This window comes from Leptonychotes weddellii, chromosome 1 (genome assembly GCF_054177405.1).
Source record: "Leptonychotes weddellii isolate Sample4059 chromosome 1, ASM5417740v2, whole genome shotgun sequence".
NCBI lineage: Eukaryota > Metazoa > Chordata > Mammalia > Carnivora > Phocidae > Leptonychotes > Leptonychotes weddellii.
The window spans coordinates 158,240,803-158,265,805 of NC_138369.1; the positions used below are offsets into that span (position 1 = coordinate 158,240,803).

The 25,003-nt window shown below is 36.3% G+C and overlaps 1 long non-coding RNA gene across 1 annotated transcript in view; it reads left to right on the forward strand.

Moving 5' to 3' along the window:
• The first annotated feature begins 1,321 nt into the window (after positions 1-1,321).
• The window catches only part of LOC145717285 (uncharacterized), a 171,177-nt gene continuing 147,495 nt past the window's right edge, over positions 1,322-25,003 (forward strand). The window contains exons 1-2 of the long non-coding RNA XR_014140397.1: positions 1,322-1,387; positions 1,501-1,631. This is a non-coding gene — a long non-coding RNA (uncharacterized LOC145717285). The remainder of the gene's footprint in view (positions 1,388-1,500; positions 1,632-25,003) is intronic.

Here is a 25,003-nt window from a genome sequence, read left to right on the forward strand (position 1 = left end):
AATTGTGTTATGACCTGCTCAAAAACCTGCAGTAGCACCCAATTACACTCAAAGTCAAAGACAAGCTCTTACAGTGGCCTACAAGACCTAACATGATATGCTCCATTACTTTTTTGTTCTCAACTTCTTTTACTCTCTTCATTCTTTTTTTTAAAATATTTTATTTATTTATTTGATAGAGAGAAAGAGAGCACAAGTAGACAGAATGGCAGGCAGAGTGAGAGGGAGAAGCAGGCTCCCCGCTGAGCTGAGAGCCCAATGTGAGACTCGATCCCAGGACCCTGGGATCATGACCTGAGCCGAAGGCAGACACTTAACCCACTGAGCCACCCAGGCACCCTACTCTCCTCATTCTTTATTCCATTTCAGCTTTCTTGCTCTTCCTTTAACCTAACAGGCATATTCTTACCATAGGACCTTTGCATAAGCCTTTTTTTTTTTTTTCCCCCTGCTGGGAGATTTTCTTCCCCAAGATAAGAAAGTTTATGACTAATTCAAATAACTTTTCAAATTTTTGCTTAACTGGTATTTTTTCATTGATTCCTACCACTACCACCTATTTAAAATCACAATTAAAAAACCCAAAAACCAAAAAAAACAAACAAAAAATAAAATTATAATCTGCCTTACCCATCTCCACTCACTTTTATCCTTGATTTTTTCCCATTATACTTATCACCTTTTAATGGATTATATTATGTATTTTGTGTATTATATTAATTGTTTATTTAGCCATTGATTCCACAGTAATATGAACCCCAGCCAGGCAAGGATCTGTATCTGCTAGGTTTGATATTATCCAAATGCCTAGAATGGCACCTGACATAGTCATTCAACAGATTACTGTGCCTGACAAAGAGTAGTTGGTATTATTATTGTCTATCCAGTACACAGTTTATCATCAATTATAATATTGCCCAGAGGTCATATCCCTATTCATCATATTTAATTTAATAGGTAATGAAATTGCACACAGACAATCCTTGAATAAAATGTAGCATAAACTTTTAATGCTATATCAAACAGAAACTCAGAAACATTACTAGGAAAAGAATCTTTGGGCTAGGTATTGGTGAATAATGAAGCTAGAGACATCCATGATGAGGAGAAAATAATGGTAGTGAAAGCTGTGGTGAGTCAACTAGGTTCCCAGCTGCAAGGAATGTTGGCTAGCGACAGCTCACAAATAAGCTGTTTTCGAGGCATTATTCTCAGCTGGAGAGCAAAGATTTGCCCAAGAATATGCTTCCTTCCTTTGGGCAGCTGATATCTATTGGCTGGTCAAACAATGCAGGGTATAAAAACCCAGCCCCTTGCTTGATTTGGAGTGGAATATCCTAATTCTGTGGAGCTCTTCGTGGAATTGCTAGTGACCTCTGTCATAAAGGTACAAACTTTCAACTTCTCCTTTTGGCTACTCCTGTTTCTCTTCCTCCCTTTGAGTTTTTGCAACCAGGCATGTTTCCCAGTAAAAGTCCTGCACATAAATCTCTATTTCAGAGGCTGTTTCTTTGGAGAAACTTACCTCGGACAGTTTGTACCAAAAATGATCCTAGAAATCACATACTAAGATGGCAATTTGGATTGTGTTATCTGCTGCCTGGCTGAATATGAGGACCACATCACTGGAGGTAAGTACAATCCCAACCCCTTGTATGCTGTTGCAGGGAAGCTAGAATAGGGTGGAAGGGATTGCACTGACTGTTGCAACGTCTCAGACGTCTGAGCGTTCAGAGAACGTGGTATTTCAAGGACTCTGAAATTCGTCCATTTTTGTTGGATACTAATGCATTAGGGAAAGAAAAGGAAGACTGGAGATGATTAATCACCACTTTAGGCAAAGTGTGAAAGCTAGATGACGTTGTAAGCAGCATAAAGTTATTTTCATCTCTGACGGGTAAAAACAGCTATGCATGAGGCCCATCATTTAATTATAAGAATAAAGGAACCTTAGAAATTTTCAAAATCTGAAATCTGCAAGTGTGTTTATCCAAAGGTTAAGGTCCTAATTAGAAGGGCATGGGACCCTGTGAAGGTAAGAACTGGATTAATGCACTTGAATTACCATATTCCTTAAACACAGAGGGGCCTTCAAGAATGGTCCACTGCTCTCTTAAAAGGTTAGTGTTCCTTCCTTACATGAAGTTGATTCAGATACACTCTGCTTCCATCCCCACTTCCACTCTGTGTTACCACATCATAATCCAACTGAGGCAGCGCTGGACCTACAAAATGAGGAAAAGGAATACACACCAAAAAAACTGTAGGACATAGACAAAAGTTACTGGTAGGAGCCAGGTAAAGTATGTATAGGTCCCGAGGGGCTGGATTAAGAAGGGTCAAAGGGAGAGATTTTGTTTGTTTGAATATATTTAGCAGTTGTGGTAGGCAGAATCGTGCCCCCATCTAACCTCCCTAAACCTCCACTTCCTAATCTATGTCTGTCACGTCCTCTCTCTCTCTCTCTCATGGCGTCTCTCACAGGAGAATTTAAATAGAAAAGAGAATAAAGTTTGCTAATAAACTGACCTTAAAATGGGAATGTTATTCTATTTTTTTTTTAAAGATTTTATTTATTTATTTGACAGAGAGCGAGAGCAGGAACACAAGCAGGGGGAGTGGGAGAGGGAGAAGCAGGCTTCCCGCCGAGCAGGGAGCCCGATGTGGGACTCGATCCCAGGACCCTGGGATCGTGACCTGAGCCGAAGGCAGACGCTTAATGACTGAGCCACCCAGGTGCCCGGGAATGTTATTCTAAGTTATCCTGGTTGTTTCTATGAGGGTTCTTAACGTTGTAAGAGGGGAGTAGAAAACAAGAGTCAGAAATAGAGATGTGACTATTTAGAGTGATGCCAGGTAAGCAAGATTCAACATCCCATTGCCTGCTTTGCAGATGAAAAAAGAGGCCCCGGGGCACCTGGGTAGCTCAGTTGGTGAAGCGTGGGACTCTTGATTTTGGCTCAGATCATGATCTCAGGATCCTGAGATGGAGCCCAGTTAGGCTCTGTGCTCAGCGGGGAGTCTGAGATTATCTCCCTTTGTCCCTACCCCTGCTCGCGTGTGCGCCACTCTCTCGCTCTTTCTCTTTATAAAATACATCTTAAAAAAGGCCGGGGAGCGGGGGAGAAGCCGAGGAATTTGGGTAACTTCTAGAAGCTGGAAAAAGCAAGAACGTGGGTTCTGCCCTAGAAACTCCAGAAAGTAACACAGCTCTGGCAAATTAGCCTAATGAGACCCATTTTATTTTTTATTTTTTTTTAAAGATTTTATTTATTTGGCAGAGAGAGACACAGTGAGAGACGGAACACAAGCAGTGGGAGTGGGAGAGGGAGAAACAGGCCTCCCGTGGAGCAAGGAGCCTGATGCAGGGCTCGATCCCAGGACCCTGGGATCATGACCTGAGTCAAATACAGATGCTTAATGACTGAGCCACCCAGGCACCCCTAATGAGACCCATTTTAGACTTCTGCCCTGCATAAGTGCAAGATCATAAATTTGTATTGTTTAAAACATTTAGGTTTTGGAGACTTGTAGCAACAGAAAACTAACACAGCACTCCTTCATGAAGTAGGATATAACACCTTGGCAAGGACCCCATGAGATGGTGCTAATCTGGTGCCAGAAGGATGAATAAAACAGTGACCTGTACAAAGTAAAATATTTATGCCTGAATTGCCTTGGCTTACAGCACCTGGAAGAATGAGTGTCTCTAACTTGAAGGAGGGAAGTGGGCAACCACCTCGGTAGCCCCACTACAGTTTACCCATATCTCTCAGATACATTTCCTTCATGTATTTTTGCTCCACCTGGGAAAATTTCTAGCATGATGCTTGAGGGTGTTAGCTGTTGATGGCCCAAGGTTAATTTCTGTTCCAGAATTGTCCTTAGCAGAAGAATGCTGCCTTTCCCAAAGTTAACATCTTCCTCAAGAGAAGTCAAAAAACATGGTTGGTTGGTGAGGAAGTACAAGAGTGTTAGACACTCTTCCTCAATTTGAGACCATTAGGAAGGATCATCCCAGCCCCAGAACTTTCTGTGGAGATCAGCTGAGATACCTGTGGAAACCATACCACATTTCGACCTCTCCTTCTGCCCAGCACTGTTTCTTACTCTTCCAGGTGGTGGTCTCTAGAGCAAAGCCCAAATAAACCTCCTGCATACAACTCTCCATGCTGGAATTTGTTTCCAGAGAATTAATCTGAGGAAAGAAAATAACTTTTCTCCTCTTTGAAATAGGCAGTGATTTCTTTCTTTCTTTTTTTTTTTTTTTTTAAAGATTTTATTTATTTATTTGACAGAGAGAGACACAGCGAGAGGGGGAACACAAGCAGGGGCAGTGGGAGAGGGAGAAGCAGGCTTCCCATGGAGCAGGGAGCCCGATGCGGGGCTCGATCTAGGCAGTGATTTCTTAAGTGATGGGCTGAGAGCAGATCATGTACTACAATATGCCCTCAGATTTTCAGAAGGTCAAAAGTTGAGCTTATCTCAATATTAGCTTTCAAGTTATAGAGCTTTTTATAGTGACCTAAAGAAAGCTGCTTTGCTGGGATGGATTAGGGGAGAATCTGTAGCCTCCCTCTACTGTTTCATGTGATCCAGGTGTGATGAGTTATCCTAAGATTGAAAGGCTATAGCTGGTTTAAGATACAGCCAGCATAAGTTTGGGTATGGGTAGATCGAAATGTATTCAACAGCATTCTGGAAAGGCTAAGACGGTCTGGGACATAACTCAAGAGGCAGTTACTTTATTTATTCATTCATGTATTGATTCATTCATTCAACAAGTGAATGAGTGTCAAAATGTTCTAAAATGTTTGGCACTGTTTCAGACCTAGGGATAGCACGACTGTAGAGGAAAGCTACTGCCCTTGTCTTTCCAGATGGGGTAGAGACTTGTAAACATGTATTTTAAATATTGAATGATGAGTGCTATAAGGTAAAAACAGAACATACCTAAGCAAGGTTAGAGGTGGAATAATAAAGGCAAAGCAAAGGCAAAGGCCCAAACTTCTGAGAGGATAACATGGTATTGCTCAGGGACCTGGAAATATTTAAGCTTATCTGTGGGCTAGAATGGAAGGAAAAAGGAAGATGAGAGAAAGGGGTGAGCAAAAGCCAAATTATGAAATGTCTTGTAGGTGGGTCATGTTAAGAGCTTAGACTTTATCCTGCACGCTATAGGGAGAATTGGAAGATTTTAAATAGGGAGGGATAGGATCATATTTGCCCTTCAGAAATATCCGTGTGAAACCCTCGCCGAGTTTCAGATGGCACAATCTGCAGCAGTTCCTGCTGCTAGCAAACTTGATAAAATCAAGGCTCTGTAAACCTTGATCTCTCAGTGCCCTGTAGAGATTTAATATAGAGTTAGGAGTCTAACACCTTTTATTTATAGGATGCAAATAAAGAACATCAGGAAACTCTAACCAAGAAAACACACAGAACACCTTGGGAATTATTGGGGTAGTCGCCATCGTTTCTCAAATATACCAATGATAAAATTTGTGGCATGATTAAATATGACCTCTCAGATCACGGAACTATTCTTTGACTATATTTTCAAAAAGCAATTCTGCTCAGGGCATCGGCTATAAATTAGTGAGCAATGAATCTTTCCATTTCCATCAGTATTTTCAAATTTTGTTCAAAGACTCCAAAGATGAATAACCATGGGTGATATTAACACAAAGTTTTGTGTGTGTGTGTGTTTTAATGTTCTAGAAAATGCCATTTCCCTTAGACACCAGCCCTCAGCTATGTCCTTGTCTGGAGCTTCATTTTCATAAGCTTCAGTAAAAATCTTAGAATCTTATGTTTTGGAGAAAAGTGTTATTAACCCTGGTGAAGGTTCTTTTAACCATAGGCAGTAGGAAATTTTAACTTCTGATATCAGAAATAATCAGAAATATTGTCATTCCTACAGCTGAATGTACCAGGACTTAATTCAGACTCCCCTTGTTAAGATTGGGTTGTAAATAGTCTTAATCCCAAACATTTAGTTTTCCGATGTATTATCTTTTTGAGTCTCATAAAAAGCAATTAATCAGAATAAGAAGAGTTTTTTGGTTTAGTCTGCCCTGATAATGCCAGGTGAGCAGGTGGGTGAAGCCTGGACAAGAGAACAATGTGAAGAAATGTTTGCTCTACAAACCTAAAATACGAATCAAATGGTGTAAGTTTCCCCAGAAACAGAATCCTACGAAACACCAGTTGATCAAAACATTATTTACTCAGCTAGAGAAATAAAACTCAGTTAAAAACCCTGGACAAATATGTGTTTTGTTTTTTGTTTTGTTTTTTGGTATGGGTTATACAATGCCTGTTTATTTCTATATTAATACATCTAATAGTTATTAGGCTCTCACGAAAGATAAATATGAACTTACAAAGTCACTAATGCAAAATAATAGAAATAATAATCTGTACTGGGAAAATACAGATATCTTCTAGGTTGGCCAGATTGAGCCATTTAATTTAAATGTTGAATGACCACCTAAGTTTTATTGAATCTCCAATTTTTAAAACATTATTTTTTTAAAGATTTATTTATTTGTGAGAGCGAGAATGAGAGAGAGTGTACATGAGAGGGGGGAGGGTCAGAGGGAGAAGCAGACTCCCCGCTGAGCAGGGAGCCCGATGCGGGACTTGATCCCGGGACTCCAGGATCATGACCTGAGCTGAAGGCAGTTGCTTAAGCAACTGAGCCACCCAGGCGCCCCTTTAAAACATTATTAATGTGGGATACAAAGTGCCATTACATCCCATGAGCTTATTCCTGATTACGTATTTACTAAATTAGAATCTCTTTATAATACCCAGATACAACACTGGTTCTATAAAATATTTCCATGTTTGATCCGCAATGCATTTGGGTTTTATTATAGGCCTTGTTATTATTGTACATATCCTTTTGGGATGATGCCATGCAGCTTAGGTTTGCCTTCTATTCTGGGGTATCTCTGGCATTTATTCTCTATGTCCTGTATTCTAAATCTATACCACTGACCTAATTTATTATCCTGTATTTTAGACTTGCCTCTACTGCTGCCCCAATATTTGCATTCTAAGATTGGTTAGGCATCTCAAAATAACTATTTAAAACTTAAATAATTCCCCTAAATCTGTGTTTATTTCTGTAACTTTCTTTTACTCAGGGCAGCATATCCTCCGATATAGCTGATAATAAAAGGAATATTTTGACAAGGAAATACCTGTACTTTTTAATTACCAAGTAATCTGTATAACACCTATTAGCTGTGCTTCATTCCATCCTTAAAATTCCACCTGGATTTTAAACTTTCGAATCTTTCTATGTTGTTTGGATTTTTACTAGAATACATTATATATAGTTTTAAAAAATAGTCTGTTAGAAAAATCTACCATGTTACATACCTGTAAGATCTGTATACATAGTGCTAATTTCAGTAACATCACTGTTATTAACATAATTATTTCCCGTGCAGTCTGGGATATAGATAAAATAATCACATGAGGACTCAAATACTGTCCCTTTATTGCTCCCTTCGCCTAGTCAGACTAATTCAAGACCTATGTGAGATATCAGACTGAGCAGGCACTTAGGAGGAAAAGTAGTAAATATAACCAAGCCAACAATAACAATTCCATATGAATAAAGGTAGTAGCTACATTCACTCTCCTCATTTTATAGATGCCTAATAGGAAACATGGGGGAGAGAAACTTACTAAAGATTAAAAAAAAAAAATAGGTGGAGGGACTATCCTTGGAGCCCTGTTGAGCTATAGGGCCAAGACTCTAAAACTAAACTATATTTCTCCCTGGGTGCAGTATTTTTCTTGTACTTGGTATTCATGCTTATTGGCCTCTCATGACACTGTCAATTATACCTCCAGTCCCAACTTAGAAGTGGGGCTAACCTCAAAGGGAGGGATATCTGGGAGGGAATAAATACCTTATCTTTAGGTGGAAAGGCAATTTGTGATTTAGATTACTTGGCAACTTTTTTTTAAAGAGCTACTCATGAAAGAAATATTTCTGGCTCACATCAAAATGTCTAATGCTTTTATTTTTTTATTATTTTTTTTTAAAGATTCATTTATTTATTTATTTATTTATTGGAGAGCGAGCGAGAGAGAAACAGCATGAGAGAGGAGAGGGTCAGAGGGAGAAGCAGGCTCCCCGCCGAGCCAGGAGCCCGATGCGGGACTCGATCCCAGGACCCCGGGATCATGACCTGAGCCGAAGGCAGTCGCTTAACCAACTGAGCCACCCAGGTGCCCCAAAATGTCTAATGCTTTTAAAGTAGACATGTTGAGTAGACTCTTGGACTCTTTGCCTTCCCCTTTCCTTTCCCTTAATCAACAAATGTTACTTATTTTACCTCATGTTCGTCTAAAATTTACCCTGTTTTCTCCATCCTGACAATATTGCTGCTTTTTCTTCTCTCATAAGAACTATCTTCTTGGGGTGCCTGGGTGGCTCAGTCCGTTAAGCAGCTGCTTTTGGCTCAGGTCATGATCCTGGGGTCTTGGGATCGAGCCCCACATCCGGCTCCCTGCTCAGCCGAGAGCCTGTTTCTCCCTCTCCATCTGCCTGTCACTCTGCCTACTTGTGCTCTCACTCTGTCAAATAAATGAATAAAATCTTTAAAAAAAAAAAAAAAAAGTGTCTTCTTAATTGGTTCTATATCATCATGTTTGACTCTAAATTCTGCAAATTTCAGCAAGTGTACACTTTCCAAAATGCAAATTTTATGTTAATTCCTTGCAAAAACTCCCTGCATACTTCCTCATTTCTCAGTGTATAGTATATTTTTGTATAATAGGGTCTCTACTTAGCTCTCTAGCTTCATCTCTTCTACTTTGTAGTTCACACTTCAACTATGTCAAACTTCACTGGTCTTTCAATGCATCTCATGCTCTCTTGACTATAGACTTTTGATTATTTATGTTGAAATAATTTTAGACTTTCAGAATATTTGCAAAAATAGTACTGAGATCCTACATATTGTTCACTCAGATTCCCCTAATGCTAACAACTTGCATAATCATTAAAACTATGAAATTAACATTAGTACAGTACTATTATGGAAACTACAGTCTTTCTGTCTTTTACCAGTTTTTACATTAAAGTCCTATTTCTGTTCCAAAACCTGGTCAAGGTTCCCAAGTTCTATTTGGTTGTCATGTTTCCTTTGTCTACTCCAATCTGTGTCAGGTTTTCAATCTTCCAATATCTTTCAACATAGTAATACTATAAGAATACTAGCCAACTATTTTATGGGATTACCTTCAATTTGAATTTCTCTGGTATCTCCTCATAAGATTGAGACTTGATGTTGTTCAGCAAGAATATCACAGAAGTGATCAGTGCATCTCATGAAGGAGTACATGATGTTGATATGTCTTACTAACTTTGGTTAAAGATTTTTTCATGGTAAAGTTACTGTTTTCCATTTGTAATTGATAAATGTCTGAGAGAGATTTTGAGACTGTGGAAATATACAGTTGCTCCTCAAAGTTTTGCCTACAAACTTTCACATCCCCTTGTGGAACTTGCCTGAAAAATTTAAATTGAGTTCTGATTGTTTTTTTAATTTTCCTCAATTCTATATTTTTTCTGTTTAAAAAAAAAAAAACCTCTTCCAACAGGAAGTCTCATACTGTGTGACAATGTGTCTATTTACTCCATGAGAAAGAGCCAAATTGTTATCTGTAGTACCCATAGGTTTTTCTTTTGTACCAGCAGTGTATGAGACTTCCTGTTATTCCACATCCTTGCCAGATCTTGGTAGTGTCAATATGTTTTCATTTTAACCATTAAGTGAATGGTCATATCTCAATGTAGTTTTGATTTTCATTCTCTAGTTCCTAATGCTGCTGAGCATATTTTCCTATGCTTATTTACTGTTCATCTATCTTTTTTGAAATACCTATTTAAATTTTTTTGCCTATTTTTTAATGGCTTTTGTACTGGTTGCTAAGCTTTCAGGCTTTTTTTAAATATTTGGGAAATGTGCAGTTCATTAGAAATGTGACTTGCAAATAACTTCTTTCATTCTTTGTCTTGTCTTTTCATGCTTTGGTATCTTATGGTAAGAAAGAAGATAAAACTATTTGCCTAACTGATTACAGTAATTTTCCTATGTTTTCTTCTAATATATTTATAGTTTTACATATTTTGTTTTCAGCTAATTTTTGGTATAAGATGTAAGATATAGGCTATACAGGTTAAGGCTTATTATTTTTATTATCAATGTATAAATGTTCCAGCACTGGCTGCTAAAAATGTATAAATGTTCCAGTGTCTTTTGTTGAAAAGACTATTCTTTCCACATTCAGTTGCCTTTTCATCATTGTCAAAAATAAGTGGATAGCAAAGTCTATTCCTTGATTCTCTGTTCTGTTCTCTTATTCCATGCGTTTTTCCACTTGCCCTGATTAGTGAAGAACTGTAGTAAGTCTTAAAATCTTCATGTGAGCTTTCAAACTTTGCTTTTTTTTTTTTTAATTGTTTTTGTTCTCCTAGTTCCTTTGTCTTTCTGTGAAAATTTTAGAACAGCTTGTCAATATCTACAAATAGACTGCTGTAATCTTGACAGGGATTGTATTGAATCTACAGATCAATTTGGGGAAAAAATTCTGTTTTAAACTATTGAATTTTCTGAGTCACATACATAGCATATCTTTAGTTATTTAGGTCTTCAGTTTCTTTCATCAGTGTTTTATACTTTTCAGCAGATAGATCCTGAATATTATTGGTTAGATTTATACATAAATATTATTTTTTTGTAGTATAACTGTAAATGATGCTTTAATTTTTTCCAATCATTAATTAGTAGTTACTAGAGCTACAGTTGATTTTTGTATGTTGACCTTGTATCCTGAGACCGTTCTACACTCATTACTTTATTTTTAAGATTTTATTTTTGTCAGAGCACGTGCAGGCACAAGCAGGGGGAGCAGCGGCAGGCAGTGGAAGAAGCAGACTCCCCACCCAGCAAGGAACCCCATGTGGGACTCGATCCCAGGGCCCTGGGATCATGACCTGAGCTGAAGGCAGATGCTTAACCGACTGAGCCACTCAGGCATCCTTCTAAACTCATTACTTTTAGAACCTTTTTATGTAGATCCTTTAAGATTTTTCTACATAGACAATTCTGTCATCTGTAAATAGAGGCAGTTTTATTTTCTTCCTTCCCAATGTAAATACCTCTTCTTTTTCTTGCATTATTACACTAAGACATCTACTACAAAGTTGAATAGGAAAGTAAGGCAGGCTTGTTCCCAATTAAGGGGAAAACTTTCACCATTAAATATTATGTCACTTGTAGATATTTTGCAGATAATTTTTATCAGTTTAAAACATTTTTTTCTGTCTCTAGTTTACTGAAAAATTTGATAATGGATGGTTTTCTTCATCTGTTGATATGTTCATATGATTTTTAAAATTATTTTTATATAACAAATTAACACTGGAAAAGGCATGTTCTCTGGTGTTATGATTCAGAGTTAGGTAGAAACCATGTCCCTGGGTATGGAGCTTATGACTTTGTCATTACTTCTGACTCTTCCTCAATTTTGAGTTCTGGGTCTAGCACATATTCCTGTCTCTCCTCCAAGGATAGAAGAGTTGTCTCTTTTTCTGTTTCTTTTTCTGGCTACACTGGATTTTCACCAGTGCTCAAAGACATCTGTTTTTGATGCCCCTTCTCTCAGAGAATAGGGCATTTTCCCACAGGGGAGATAGAAAAGATCTGGGCAGATTTTCATGTCCCTTGCACAGGAACTGCTCTTCCTCCTCACCCTGGTGCACACTAACTTGGAAGTTTTCTCCATATTCTCAGTACTTTTCTGTGAGTATCTCAGAGGGTTGATGGCAAAAAGATCTGTGAAAAATATGCCAACTCCCTTTACTTGTGTGGCCTCCAGCAACTCCACATAGTCTCTCCACACTTAGCCTTTACTAATTTGTTAACTAGAATACTTCTGCATCTGCTCTGGATAAGCAAGTGCTCAAGTTCGGTCTCTCCCTACAGACATCTTTCTTTAGATTTTGTGGTGGTTGATTACCTTGTAACCTCCAATCCCTGATGGGTATTAAAAAAAATTCATGAATTTTCAGTTTGTCCAAGTTCTTGTTGTAAGAGTAGATATGATGCTTTGTAGCTTTCTATACTCTGGAGTAAAATCTAGAAGCCGTATGAGCTTTTGAACCTCTTCCGTCCTCTTGTAGTACATTCTCTCATGTTTCCATTTGTTACCTTGCCATCAACCTTTTCATAGGCTAATTTATACATTCTTTTACTCTTTTGATGAAGTCGTCTTTCAGATAAATTCCTCCAAAAGCCCATCTCTCCTAAAAGAGGGGTTCCTCCTACAGGATTCCTCATTTACTTTTCTCATGATTACATTTATTTAATTCCATTGTACTTTCATATTCCCCAGTCCATATCTTTATCCACTTTGTAAGATTCCCAAAGACAGGAGTGTGTTGTATTGCTGGTGCCTGTCACACATTTTCAGCATTCAGTAATCATTTCTGTATTGAAGGCTTCCTATTACTGGTACCACAGACAGTTTAGACAAGAAGTATAGTATTATATAAAAGTCTATATCAACCCAGAATTCAATAATCATGATGTTAAATATTAAATGACCCCTTATTGTCTGAGGAACTGTGCTCCAGGAATATAGGAAAACTGATGAATATTAGATAATGGAATATGAAATCAGTGAAGAAAGGAATGCATCCTTTTATCAATACCCTTCTCCCAGTAGTACTTATTACAGAGTTAATTGAAAATCTTTAGAGATAGGATACAACAGAGTAAAGAAAAGGAAGAATAATGCAGACATATACTCTCATTTGGGGGGAAAGCAGGAACTTTGCATTTTTTTTAAATTACAGTCATTAGTATCAGTAGGAAATTCTTTGCTAAATCCTAATGTAAATCCTAAATAAACTCTATATTTTGTGTTTTTCCTGACCTTTTCCAAAGATCATAAATGTTAGAGTAACAGAAAAGATGTTTAGGGAAAATACAGATGAACTTCAAAAGAAAAGGAAGACACAGCTCCTCATCTGTAGGTAATAATTGTAGGGACAGTGAGCAATCTCAGGGCTAACAACCAGGAAATAGATACCTGGCTCAAGATGCACAGACAATAGGCAGCTTCACAACACACCAAAGTATATTTCCGTAGGGACTATATTTAATTACTGTACTAGTAAAAATCAGTGGATATTCAAGTTATTTCCCCAAGGAATTCAACATTTATTCAACATTTACACAAGAACAAGAAATCCTTCACTGCTTTATGCTCTGAGCCACAGTTAATTGCAGTTGAACTTCTTAATTTTTTAATATATATTTTTAATTATAGTCATGAAAATGGACCTAAGCATTTTAACATAACAATACTAGACTCAAAAAGCTTCAGCTTCTTTTCAGCATTTGATTGTAGCTAAATTCTCACTTGGATACAGAGAGGAATTTCACTAAATCTAGAAATAGCCCATAAATGCAAAAGTTAAATTTTAACTTTGTCTTCTTTTTGCAGTATATCACATTCCAAAGAAAATATCGACAGAATTATTACCTTGTAAAATAAAAAAAAATAAAATAAAAAAATAGATTGGTAGTTTACATTTAAGAACTTGGCAGTTTCCAATAACTTCCAAATATCTAAAATTATTTTCACAGTATACATTTGTAGTCTTTGGTTACCTGGCAAACTGAAGCTAGGTTTCTGGAAGTAGCATTAAGAGTAAAAACAGTTTAACACTGTACAGTTAACCAGATTTGTAAATAAAGACAGTTGGAATAACTGGGAACTCTTATCCCAGTCTCTATCTCTTTGTTCAGCCTTTCCTTTTGCATCTGTACACATAGCTGCAGAATGACAGGCATGTATCATAGTGATTCAGACAAAGGGATTTGGAGTCAGATTGTTTGATTAGATGTCCTGCTACACTTCTCAATAGATTCGTGGCTTTGAGTAGCTTCCAAGACCTCTTTAAGACTCAGACAGGAGGGTAGTACTGGCATGTAGTGTAAGGAGTTGTTCTCAAAATTAAATGAAATAATTTATGTAAAGCAGTAAACATGGTGTCCGATACATAGTCAATAAAATGCTAGCTGCAACAATAATGATCATATATATCATTAAAAGTCAGAATTGCACTACTTGAGAAGTCCCAGTAACCAGTAAAGAAGTCATCCCCATTCTTCCTATAAGGGAAGGACTCCTATTTCTACCAACTGCATTAGGATGTAAAGATGTTCCTCATTTTATAATGGGCTCAGTGTCTCTAGAAAATCCAAATAGAGCTCTTTTGTGTTTATTTTTTTACTTCAAAAAACCCTATACTTATAAATTACCATAGGTCAGGATCAATGATTCCAGGTACTCAATAGGAACCCATAGAAAAAAGCAAAACAAAATTTTAAATTACTTAATTCTTGGTCTTACTGGTATTTTACCACTGGTGGAATACTTGATCTATGAGGGAAGGGCAAGAACTTTGGACTCTGACAGGCCTTTATTTGAATACTGGATCTGTCACTTACTAGTTGTATAAATTGGAAAAAAAAATTTCTGCCTATATGTTTAATAATATCTAACTCATAGGGTCATTATAAGGATAAATGATAAGAACTAGGCCTGGTTCATAATAAGACCTTAATAAATGACCGCTATTATCATTTTCATTTAGCATAGGTCATTCTGCTTTACCAAGAAATAAACATAAACCCAGAGAAAGTAGCAAGGGTTAAGTTTCACTATCTGATTTATAATGCAAATTCCTGTCCTTATTAAAAAAAAAAATTAGAATTTCTTTTAAAAATATAACTAGAGAGCTTATGTAATTCTTTCAAGTGGGTTATTAAGAGAAATTTATTAAGAGAAAACCTTAAGAAAAATAAGGTTTTTAAACTGTCTTCAGTTATAACTTGAAAGTTTCTTCTGTTGAGTCATTCCTAATAACTTCAAGGTCAAGCCTAAATAACTCTGATATTTGGCAGAGTAGAGGGTCAATTAAGAATGTTTTTCTTAAATTATGAAATATTTTAAACTTACAGGAAGTTGATAAAATGCCTCTATACCCAGCAACTCAGCATTAAAAAAAAAAAGTCTTACAACAATTGAGGCCCCAAGGTACTTCTCTCAGATCCTTGCCTTCTTTGTTTTACCAACAATACATGCCCTGAACATTATGATCATCCTGAATTTGAAGAATCCCTTGTAGTGTGTAAACCAAAGCTATAGTAACTTTAATGAATCATCAGAAATACTCATTTTTATTTCTGCAATTAAGTTTTAGAAAAAAACATAAGATTGTAAACTTAAGAGAATTTTCTGTACTGCTTTCTGGGTTTTTGATTTCTCATTAAATTAAGTAATAGTACAAATTCCTTCCATTGCTAGCAGTACCATGGAACCAGAAAACATCAAGGTCCTCTCTAAATCACAGATGAATAAGATAAATTAATATACCTATCCTTTTAATTTAAAAAAATGGAGCACCTTGATAAAAACACCCATTCAATTAAAAAAAAACAAAAAACATGCAAGGCACCATGCGAAGCAAATTGAGATTTTATCCTTATATTTTGGGATAGATTACAAAGTAACTGTTCCTCTCCTTTCCTTTTGTTAAATATTGTACATAAATATCTTGGTTTATATTCATCTGTAGCTGCTTTAAATGTTTGCCACTCTGAACAAATTAGTAGTGACCTTGCATAGATCTATACCAACTCTTGAAAGCTTAATGTCTTTTCTAACCTTCAAAGACTATTCTCAGGGTGTTTTTTAAAAATTTTAAAATATGCTTTTTAAAATGGAATGGTTTTTAAAATAGACTCTAGGGAAAATAGTTTTAAAATGGACATTCTTTACAAAGGAATTTTTTTTCTATTTACAAGACAAAACTCTGTAATCAAACAGGCAAAAATTAATATAGTTTACCTTCTATAATGTTTGCTTTTAATGCTTTGGTTTTAACCGGATGATGTCATGGTAGGAGAATGAAAAGTATAAAGGAAAATGATGAGATACATACATAGGCTAGAGTTGGTCCTCTCTAAGTGGCTGGAAACCTTCTGTAACCAACTCCATGGCAATGGAGAAAGAACAAGAACTTCTCTAAGGCAAAGCTGGTCACTGTTTAGAACTTCCTTGTGGATCCAGAGCATTTCTACTTTATGTATATATACACATATATACATATACATGCATACATACATATGCTATCAAAGAAAATGAATACTATGTCAAGGAAACCCTTACTAGAGACCTCTTTACTTCAGTGGCAAAAAGAAGAGCATTTTTATTTCTCACTCACAACACTCTTACCAGCGCTAGTGCAGTATCTTCTCCTCATTCCATCTCACCACTGATCCAAGCACAGGTAGAAGTTTGAGATTCAGGTAAGCTAAATGATCATCCCAGAGTCAAAAAATGTTATGCTAGTGTGTGCCCAATAAATTTGGTCCATTTCACCCATGGCATCCAAAGTCCTTGAGATAGAATTAGTTCTAGGTCCACTCTATTTTACCAATCAACAAATATATTTATTTTCAGTGAGGGGTGGAAGTGTTGATAGTAATGACATGGAAAAGTTCTATATAATCTCAATTCTTGGACTATATGTTAGAGACTCTGGCTTAATATTTAGAATGCATACTGTGGTAAAAACACTATGTCTGATTATAGTTGATACCTATTTGGAGTGTCTACCAGGATCCTAATAAGCTACTTAAAAGCTCGTCTTCTGACCTCAACTACAGCTCTAAGTCTTCAGTTTTTACTCTGACTCATTGGCTATGATTTATGGGACTAGACCCATGAGGCTGAGTTTTCTCCCCAGAAAGGAAGGCAAATAAAGCATTGAAAATGGTGTAGTGCCTATTACTTGCTCCCTATGTGGACTAGAGAAGTAGAGAAAGCCAATATGTAAAGTCAATAGAGAAGTTTTCTCTGATATTCTCTGACAAGTGGCCATATTCTAATGCTTTTAGCAATTAGGATCTCTTTCATCTATGATGCAGCTAGTTGTATTATTGTTAGACAGTCATGTTAGAATTTTTCTCTCATATTAAAATTTTTCAAAAATGGTACACTGGAAGTTCAGGGGAAGTTTGCTAATGCCTTTTCAAAATGAAAAGTTTACATTGTTAATATCAAAGTACTGTTTTCAGAATGGCAGCCAAAAACTCTCAAGGGATTAGGGAATAGTTATATGACTGATGTGATGTGAATGGTATGATAGTGGGTGAAACAGGAAACTAAGCTGTGAAATGCTATAAATTAAAATGAAAATGAAAACAATAGGGAGACCATGACATTGAGAACTGTGCTTCAACTGTTCTGCTTGTCGTCTTGGCCCTAACTTGGCATTAATATTGGATAAGAAATTTAACTTTCTGCATGAGTTTCTTCATCTTTAAACAAAATGGGGAAAAAAATCTCTAAGGGGCCTCTTCTAACTCTGACGTCCTATGGGTAAATAAAAGAATGTATCACAAATACCTAATGTAGCCACTCTACTAATCAATGAGGCATGCAGTGCTCATGGAACAATGAGTAGGGCCGAGCACTTCAGCACAGTACTTCATCAAATGCTGAGCCTTGACCTCTCTGTTCTTACTGTGACCCATGATGCATGGCTAACAGAGAGTTTCAGCGTGCCATCTGTCACATCAGCATCTGTAGTTTGAGGACTGGATTATAGCCAAAGATCCATCAATTGATGTATCAGTCTTTCCATTCTTAAAGTCATACAGCTTTAAAAGTGATGTCTTTGCCTTTATCTACATTTTACTTTTGATAAATCATAACTCAGTGGTTAGCAACGAACTAGAAAAGTAAGTGAATAGTAAATCACTGATACTGACTGTGACTTTTATCATCCAAGGGAAGATGGCCACTCAGTTGGGTCTGAAAGATTGTGAAGTAGAAAAAGCACATTGAGTGTTTCATTAGCACCACTCCATCCTTCTCTGTGTGATTCCTTTCCTGTTCTTCTGTATCCTCTCTCCCCCTTATTCCTGTCTATTGTGTTGAGCTTTGAATACCAGAACCCGTCACTACTATACTTTTCTTCCATTCTGGCCTACTCTTCCACATTCAAGACCCTTTCTCCTTCATTCAAAGTATCCCACACTGTGTCTCCTACTCTTTCATCTCTGTTAAGTAGCTGGCTAGTTACTGAAATAGCTATTTGGGGCTAGGCTGTTAATGGCTGATAAAGAACATAATGTGTTACCACTAACTTTAAAACTAGAAAATATTTACTTGATGTCCACCATGTGCCAGAAACAGTGTCTTAATACAGGATTCAGAAATTTATACCTACATTATCTTCTATCTCTTGGAGATCTCAGCCTAAAGAGAGAGGACTGAAGAAAATTTCTAAAATACAGGTGGCGAGTGCTATAATAGCTGTGTAAGAAACACATATTGAAAGTTTAGAGAAAGAACTTGATATGATGTGGAATGAAGGGATAGGAAGCAATAACTGGAAAGTCTGTGGAGACTGTTTTACTCAGTCAGAGTTGCTCAAGAGGAGAAGGGGTATCCTTCAGGAAGAAGAATATATGCAAAGTACTGTGGCAAGGAAGAGAATGCTAGGGCATAGGAATGGAGGAATGAAAAGGGAAAAGGCTAAGAGATGATCTTTACATATTATCTTAGACAACATATTAAGCCATGTGGACATTATAATAATGTAGCATATGAGTAATGGGAGAACATTGGAATGGCTTACGTGTTTGTAAGATCAGTCCCATGAGAGTACAGAAAATGAGTAGGAAGCACAAAGAAGTAGACAGGGAACTGGAGGCAAAGAAGATACTTAAAAACCCACTGAAACTCAGGCCATAATTCAACAATGGAAGTAGAAATCAAAAGAGACAAATCCCCACGCATTTATTACTATAAGAATTGACAGGGTGTAATGATTCACTGAACCTTTGTATGAGAAAGAGAAAGGGAACCAGGTGGTTTTAAGAGAACAAAACTGAGGATGATATCAGAATATTTGACTTATATGCTTGAATAGTTGTTAAAACCATATGTGAAGATTAGGAAGAGTACAAGTAGACACTATGGTAAGTAATTAGTGAGAAGATACAAAATACAGCAATGGTTATAAGAAGTAGATAGTTATTGAACATAATATACTATATAAATATATGTAATATAGCAAATTCTGGAAATATATATAGAAATCAGAAAATAGAGCTATCTTGGAGTTTTATAATTGAAACCATTAGCAAAGCATCTAACAGTGAAATTTCTCAAGATGAATGTGTAGCAGGAGGGAGAGATCTAGGAAGAATATTGATATTTAAGGGGTAACAACAAAAGGTCCTAAAAGTAAAAGAAAAGAGAGAATCACAGTGTAGTAATCAAGGCCAAGACCAATCCAAGGAGAGGATGAGCAAAAAACTTAATCTTTAATGACATGCAAGATAATGTTTTGGAAGGAATGGCAAATGAAAAGGAAAACCTTAATGACTTAAATGAAAGCCTGGTTCAAATAGATTTCAGGAGCCAAAATGTGGCAATAGACATTTAAGCAGAAGAATGAATTTTATTGCACTGAAAACTGAATAGGAGGTAAGGTAATGTAAGCTTGAAAGAGGAACAGGATTGGGCCATGTTAGGGATATTTGTTTTTAGATCTGATAGGTTATAGAAGACTATTAAATATCAAAGCAAATATGCCTACTAGGCAGTTCAGTATGAGTCTGGAAACAAAAAAGGAAATAAAGTGAAGATAGAGATTCAAGTTATCAGAATATGTGTAAGGCCATGTAACTACAAGAGACTACACGATGAGTGAGAGTAGATAGAGAATGGAAGGAAGCCAGTATCTAGCTGTGGGAAGGAGACTGAGAAGTGACCACCAATACAATAGGAGAAAAATCAGAATAATGAGGTATTCTGAAAGACAAGAAAAGATATTTCAAGAAAGAGGAAGTGATTAATTACGTAAAATGTTATTAGAAGGCCAAGTAGGATAATGAATGAGAATTGCCTAGAGGATTTGGCAAAGTTGATTTACTGGCAACTTTGATAAGACCAATTTGGTTTGGGTTGTGGGATAAAGTTTAATTGTTAAGGATGGAATAGGAGGAAGAGAAATGGAATAAATCTTTAATGTGATGAGGATAAGTGCAGATGGATAGATAGGAGTGGGAAGCTGAAATTCTCACTTGATCTGAATTTTTCTCTGAAAGGATACTGATCACAAAGTATATAGATTTCATGAAGGACAGTGAATGTTTAGAAAAAATTGTGGGGAAAGGAAGATGTAACTTATTAGAGACACATCAATTGCTTTCGACTGGAAAATGCCTCCTCTAAAAGTCTGAATATCTCTTATTGACACATCATCATCTTCAACGTGTTAACTCATGATGGTGAGCCATGGCAGCAGATCCAGTGGAAAAGAAAGCTTGGGGCCAAAAATTTTGCCCAAAGTACCCTAACTCAAACCAAATAGGTGGTTGCAAATTTTATTTATATTTGAGATAAACCTAAATAACAAAATCCTGGTAAATCCACCAAAATAAAATGGTGAATAGCAAAAAATTATAAGTGAAAGCATTGCGTGGAAGTAAATAATACATTCTATTTAACATAGAAATTAAAACTAAATATTTTAATTGATAATGTAAAGCAGAAAAAAATAGGGAAAAGATTCTCAAATTCTTACTGTGAATTTGAATTTATCATTGTGTCATAATCATTTTGGAAATGATCATTTGGACATGTATCAAATATAAAACAAAATTTACATGCATAAATTCAAGGCTATAGTTTTTATTTTGTTCATAGGTAGCTCCCCTAAGAATATGTTTACTATAATACGTCTACAAGAATGTATGCATTTCTTTTTTTTTTTTTTTTTTAAAGATTTTATTTATTCATTTGACAGAGAGATACACAGCAAGAGAGGGAACACAAGCAGGGGAAGTGGGAGAGGGAGAAGCAGGCCTCCTGCTGAGCAGGGAGCCCAATGCGGGGCTCGATCCCAGGACCCTGGGGTCATGACCTGAGCTGAAGGCAGACGCCCAACCATCTGAGCCACCCAGGCCTTAAGACTGGTCTTAAAATTATCTGTGATAGCTCAAAAGTTAATATAGCACTCTAAGGAATATTCTTATGTTCATCAAGAACTCCAATTTCAAAGTGTCAGTGTTTACAATTTCTCCTATTTGCTATATACTCTTGACATTGATTCAATTGCTTCCATTTCTCTGGTATCTATATAAGCAACTCTTTTTTTTTTCCAGCTTTGAGATATAACTGACATAATTTTAAGGTGTTTAAAGTATACTATACAATGATTTGCTGTCCATAAACATTGTGAAAGGATCTTCCCATTGAGTTAATTAGCAAGCCCATCACCCAGGTGTTTATTTTTTTTTGTGAGAACATTTAAGTTCTTTTAGCTTAGCAAATTTCAACTATATAATACAGTATTACCAGCTATAGTCACCATGTTATATATTAGATCCTCAGAATTTACTCATCTTAGAACTGACAGGGAGAGGTTGGTAAAGGAGTTCTATTTCCTGTACCCTCATCCCCTGGTAACCACTTTTCTATTCTTTTTGTTCCTATGACTTCTTTTTTTCCGATTCCAGATATAAGCCATACCACACAGCATTTGTCTTTGTCTACCTTGACTTCTAAAAAAAAAAATTAAATAAGGATTTTATTTTATTTTATAATTTTAGAGAGAATGCACATGCATGAGTAGGGTGAGGGGGCAGAGGGCGAGGGGCAGAGGATCTCCAGCAGACTGCTCTCTTGAGCCCCACCCGGGGCTGTACTGAGGTCATGACCTGAGCTGAAACCAAGAGTCAGTTGCTCAATCAAACCAGGAACCCCCCTACCTGACTTAAATTGTGGGTGGACTACTACATGAGGCTTACCTTTAGGATCATTAGCAAAAGAATGGGAAATAGAGTCTAAGTCAAGAGAGAAAGTCAGCTGTTATGGGAAGTATTTTATGTTGAAAGAAATACTCAAGGATTTGTGTAGGGTCCATGCATTGTGTATAGATAAAGCTGCCTATATGTTTAGGTGAGAAGTGAAAGGGAAATATCTGTTAGCTACTCCTTCTGCCTCTTAGAGTCATTGAAAGGACTTAGGAGACTCATGGAGAAGATACAAGTAACTTAGTAGAGAGAGGAATAATTCTCTCCTTGTGGATACCAAGGATCATTAAACATCTTTAATGACTAAAATAGAATCAAGAATCACTGAAAATTTCCCCCTCTACTGTCCAAAATTGTAGTACCTAAAATTTCTCTGGAAATTTTTTAGACTGAAATAAACGGGAAGGATGAAAATGAACAGGAAATTTGAGAATATTTCAGTGATGCATGTATTCTCTGGGACTTAGTTTTCTTATACTAAGAAAAGACTTTCAAGTGCTCTAGCCTTTGGCCAGGGCACTTGAAAATTTCCTTTTATCACCTGAGTACATAATGAAGTCACCACATTTTGTCTTAACGGGAAGATTAGGTGTCAAAGCAACACAGTTTATATAACTCACAGTAGACTATTTTAGGACAGAACAAGTGTATCAAGGAGGTTGCCATCATGTTGTTCAGTTCATAGGACCACTCTCTAGAACCATAGGATTCCATGAGAGTAAAAACAGAAAAGACATAAAACATTTGAACACTTACCCCAAAGTATTATACCACTTATCTGTTTGTCTCTCATAAACTCCCACACAACCCATATATGAATGTGTGTGTGTGTGTGTGTGTGTGTGTATATCTAAATTTTCCCTCAGAAATATTTAAGCCCAAATAATCTGAAAATGTATATCAGAATAGCCAGGCTACATATATACCTATTTATGTATGAGAAATTGGTATCAGTAGCCCATCTTTGTCTTTATATTTGTCTATAACTATATAAACACTCTTGGGTAAATGTAAATAGCAAATTTATAATCAGGAGAAAGGGAAGCTTTATAAACTATCATGGATAGTTTTATTGTTATTAACCTTATTAAAACAAAAGGAGCTGCTGATTCAGTTCTCATATCAGAAGAGGAAATCTAAGAATCTGAGTAGTCACATACTTGGCTAGTTTGCAGCTCTTCAAAATTAAACTGTTTAAAGAATTATGTGGGACTCAGAAATAAAAGTGCTTCTGTAGTTTTCTAAGTAGTGTGGAATGAATCACTCTCCTGCAAGAATTTCAATGTATTCTAATCTTAAATTGTATCCAAATTAATAAAGTGTTTAGTTGCCTCTGGAAAGCCCATATGACCTTCAGGCACTAAGTAACCTTGTGGTGAATAAAAATAAACATAATACAAATATTTATTATAAGGGAAATGGACTTGTTAAACCATCAAATTGACAGTCACTCCGTAAATGATTCACAAATTGATAAACCTAATTTGTTATATCAAAGAGAGGAAATAAATGCTATTTCTTGTCAACTCACTCAACCTACTTCCCCTGAGAACTTGACAAAAAGCTAATTTAAGTATTACATTTTCATTCTACATTCCACAGGAAAAAACTGGCTTAAGAGGAAAGAGCCACAGACTTGATAATAAAAGATAAGCATTACCAAATATCATTATTACTACCTTTATATATAATCCCTAAAAATGTGATGATATTAAAATAAAACCTTGAGCTTGGTGCAAAGGATAAACCTCTCTAGTAACAACAACAACAACAACAAAAGATTTTATATACACCAAATGAATATCACTCATGAGAAAACTATATATTCTTTATTAACAATGTTCTTCTGGCCACTCTTAACCTATTGCTAGTTTCAACATATACCAATGTATGGTCTTTGAAAGAAAAACTAATGGACACTTAATGCACATTAATGTTTGATCTTTGTAGAAATGATAAATGAATGAAATCAAATAAAATCAAAGGGTGAGAAAAATTGGTAGAGTAACTAAACATTGTCCAGCTGAATTATGTTCAGCTAGAAAAGAGAAAAAGAGAAACTACTTATTTCAAACTATTTTCAATATAACTTCTTAGATAGCAGAACCTATTTTCAGTAAACATTTCCTTTATGTGCAAATATAATTGTTTATAGAAGAGAAGAGCTCTGAATGTTTTACTCTATCTAAACCAGGTGCAGTCAATTTCTTTCCTCTTTATCAGGTACTTCAAAATAGAGGCATTGCCCACATTGTTATCAATTTGTGTCAAATATTGTTAGTGTTGTCACAACACAGTAGACTCTCAACACTCAAGTGGCCAGAGAAAAATAGCAAATAAGCTCTGCCAAACATGCCCACGGAAGGAAATGTGGAAGTAGGGGAGACGTTTCTCCAGAGCGCGAGACTTCCACTCCCGTTCCCACTAGTCACTTGGTCATGTGCTCCTGGCTCAAGGAAAGAGGAGAGGCGCTTTACCACGAGGCTGTTACTGAACTCTTCCTATGAGAAAAGGAAATGAGCACAATTAACAATATGGTAACACAGTCGATAATTTACACGTTAAGGCTGGCATTAATGTATTGTCATCCAGCTAGAGCATAAAAGTTAATGATAGAAAGATGACAAATCTTGAAGTTGCAGTGTATTAGTTCTCTAACTTACTAGCAAACTTCATTCTAACCATGAGTCTTACATGCATTTAAGAGTTGACCGTGACCTTTCAGTAAACTAGTAGTACTAGTATACTAGTATTACTAGTAGGTTTCTCACTTCTCACTTCTCAGAATAGCAGCAATCACCAAGACAAAGATGGTTTGGTTTGTGCTAACACTATTTCTGAACTAAAGTCAAGTTTTGCTGAAGACAAGGGGTAAAGAACTCTTAATAAGTAACTTACGTCTTATATTAAATTAGTTATCCTCATCTTGCTCAATCCTTAAGAATCCTAGTTGAGCTATGTCCCCAGGAATTCAAATGAATGTTTCAAGAACTAGTACTAAATATTAGTTTATTAGATATTTTACAAAGTTTCCATTTTTAATAAATTACTTGGCTGTAGCC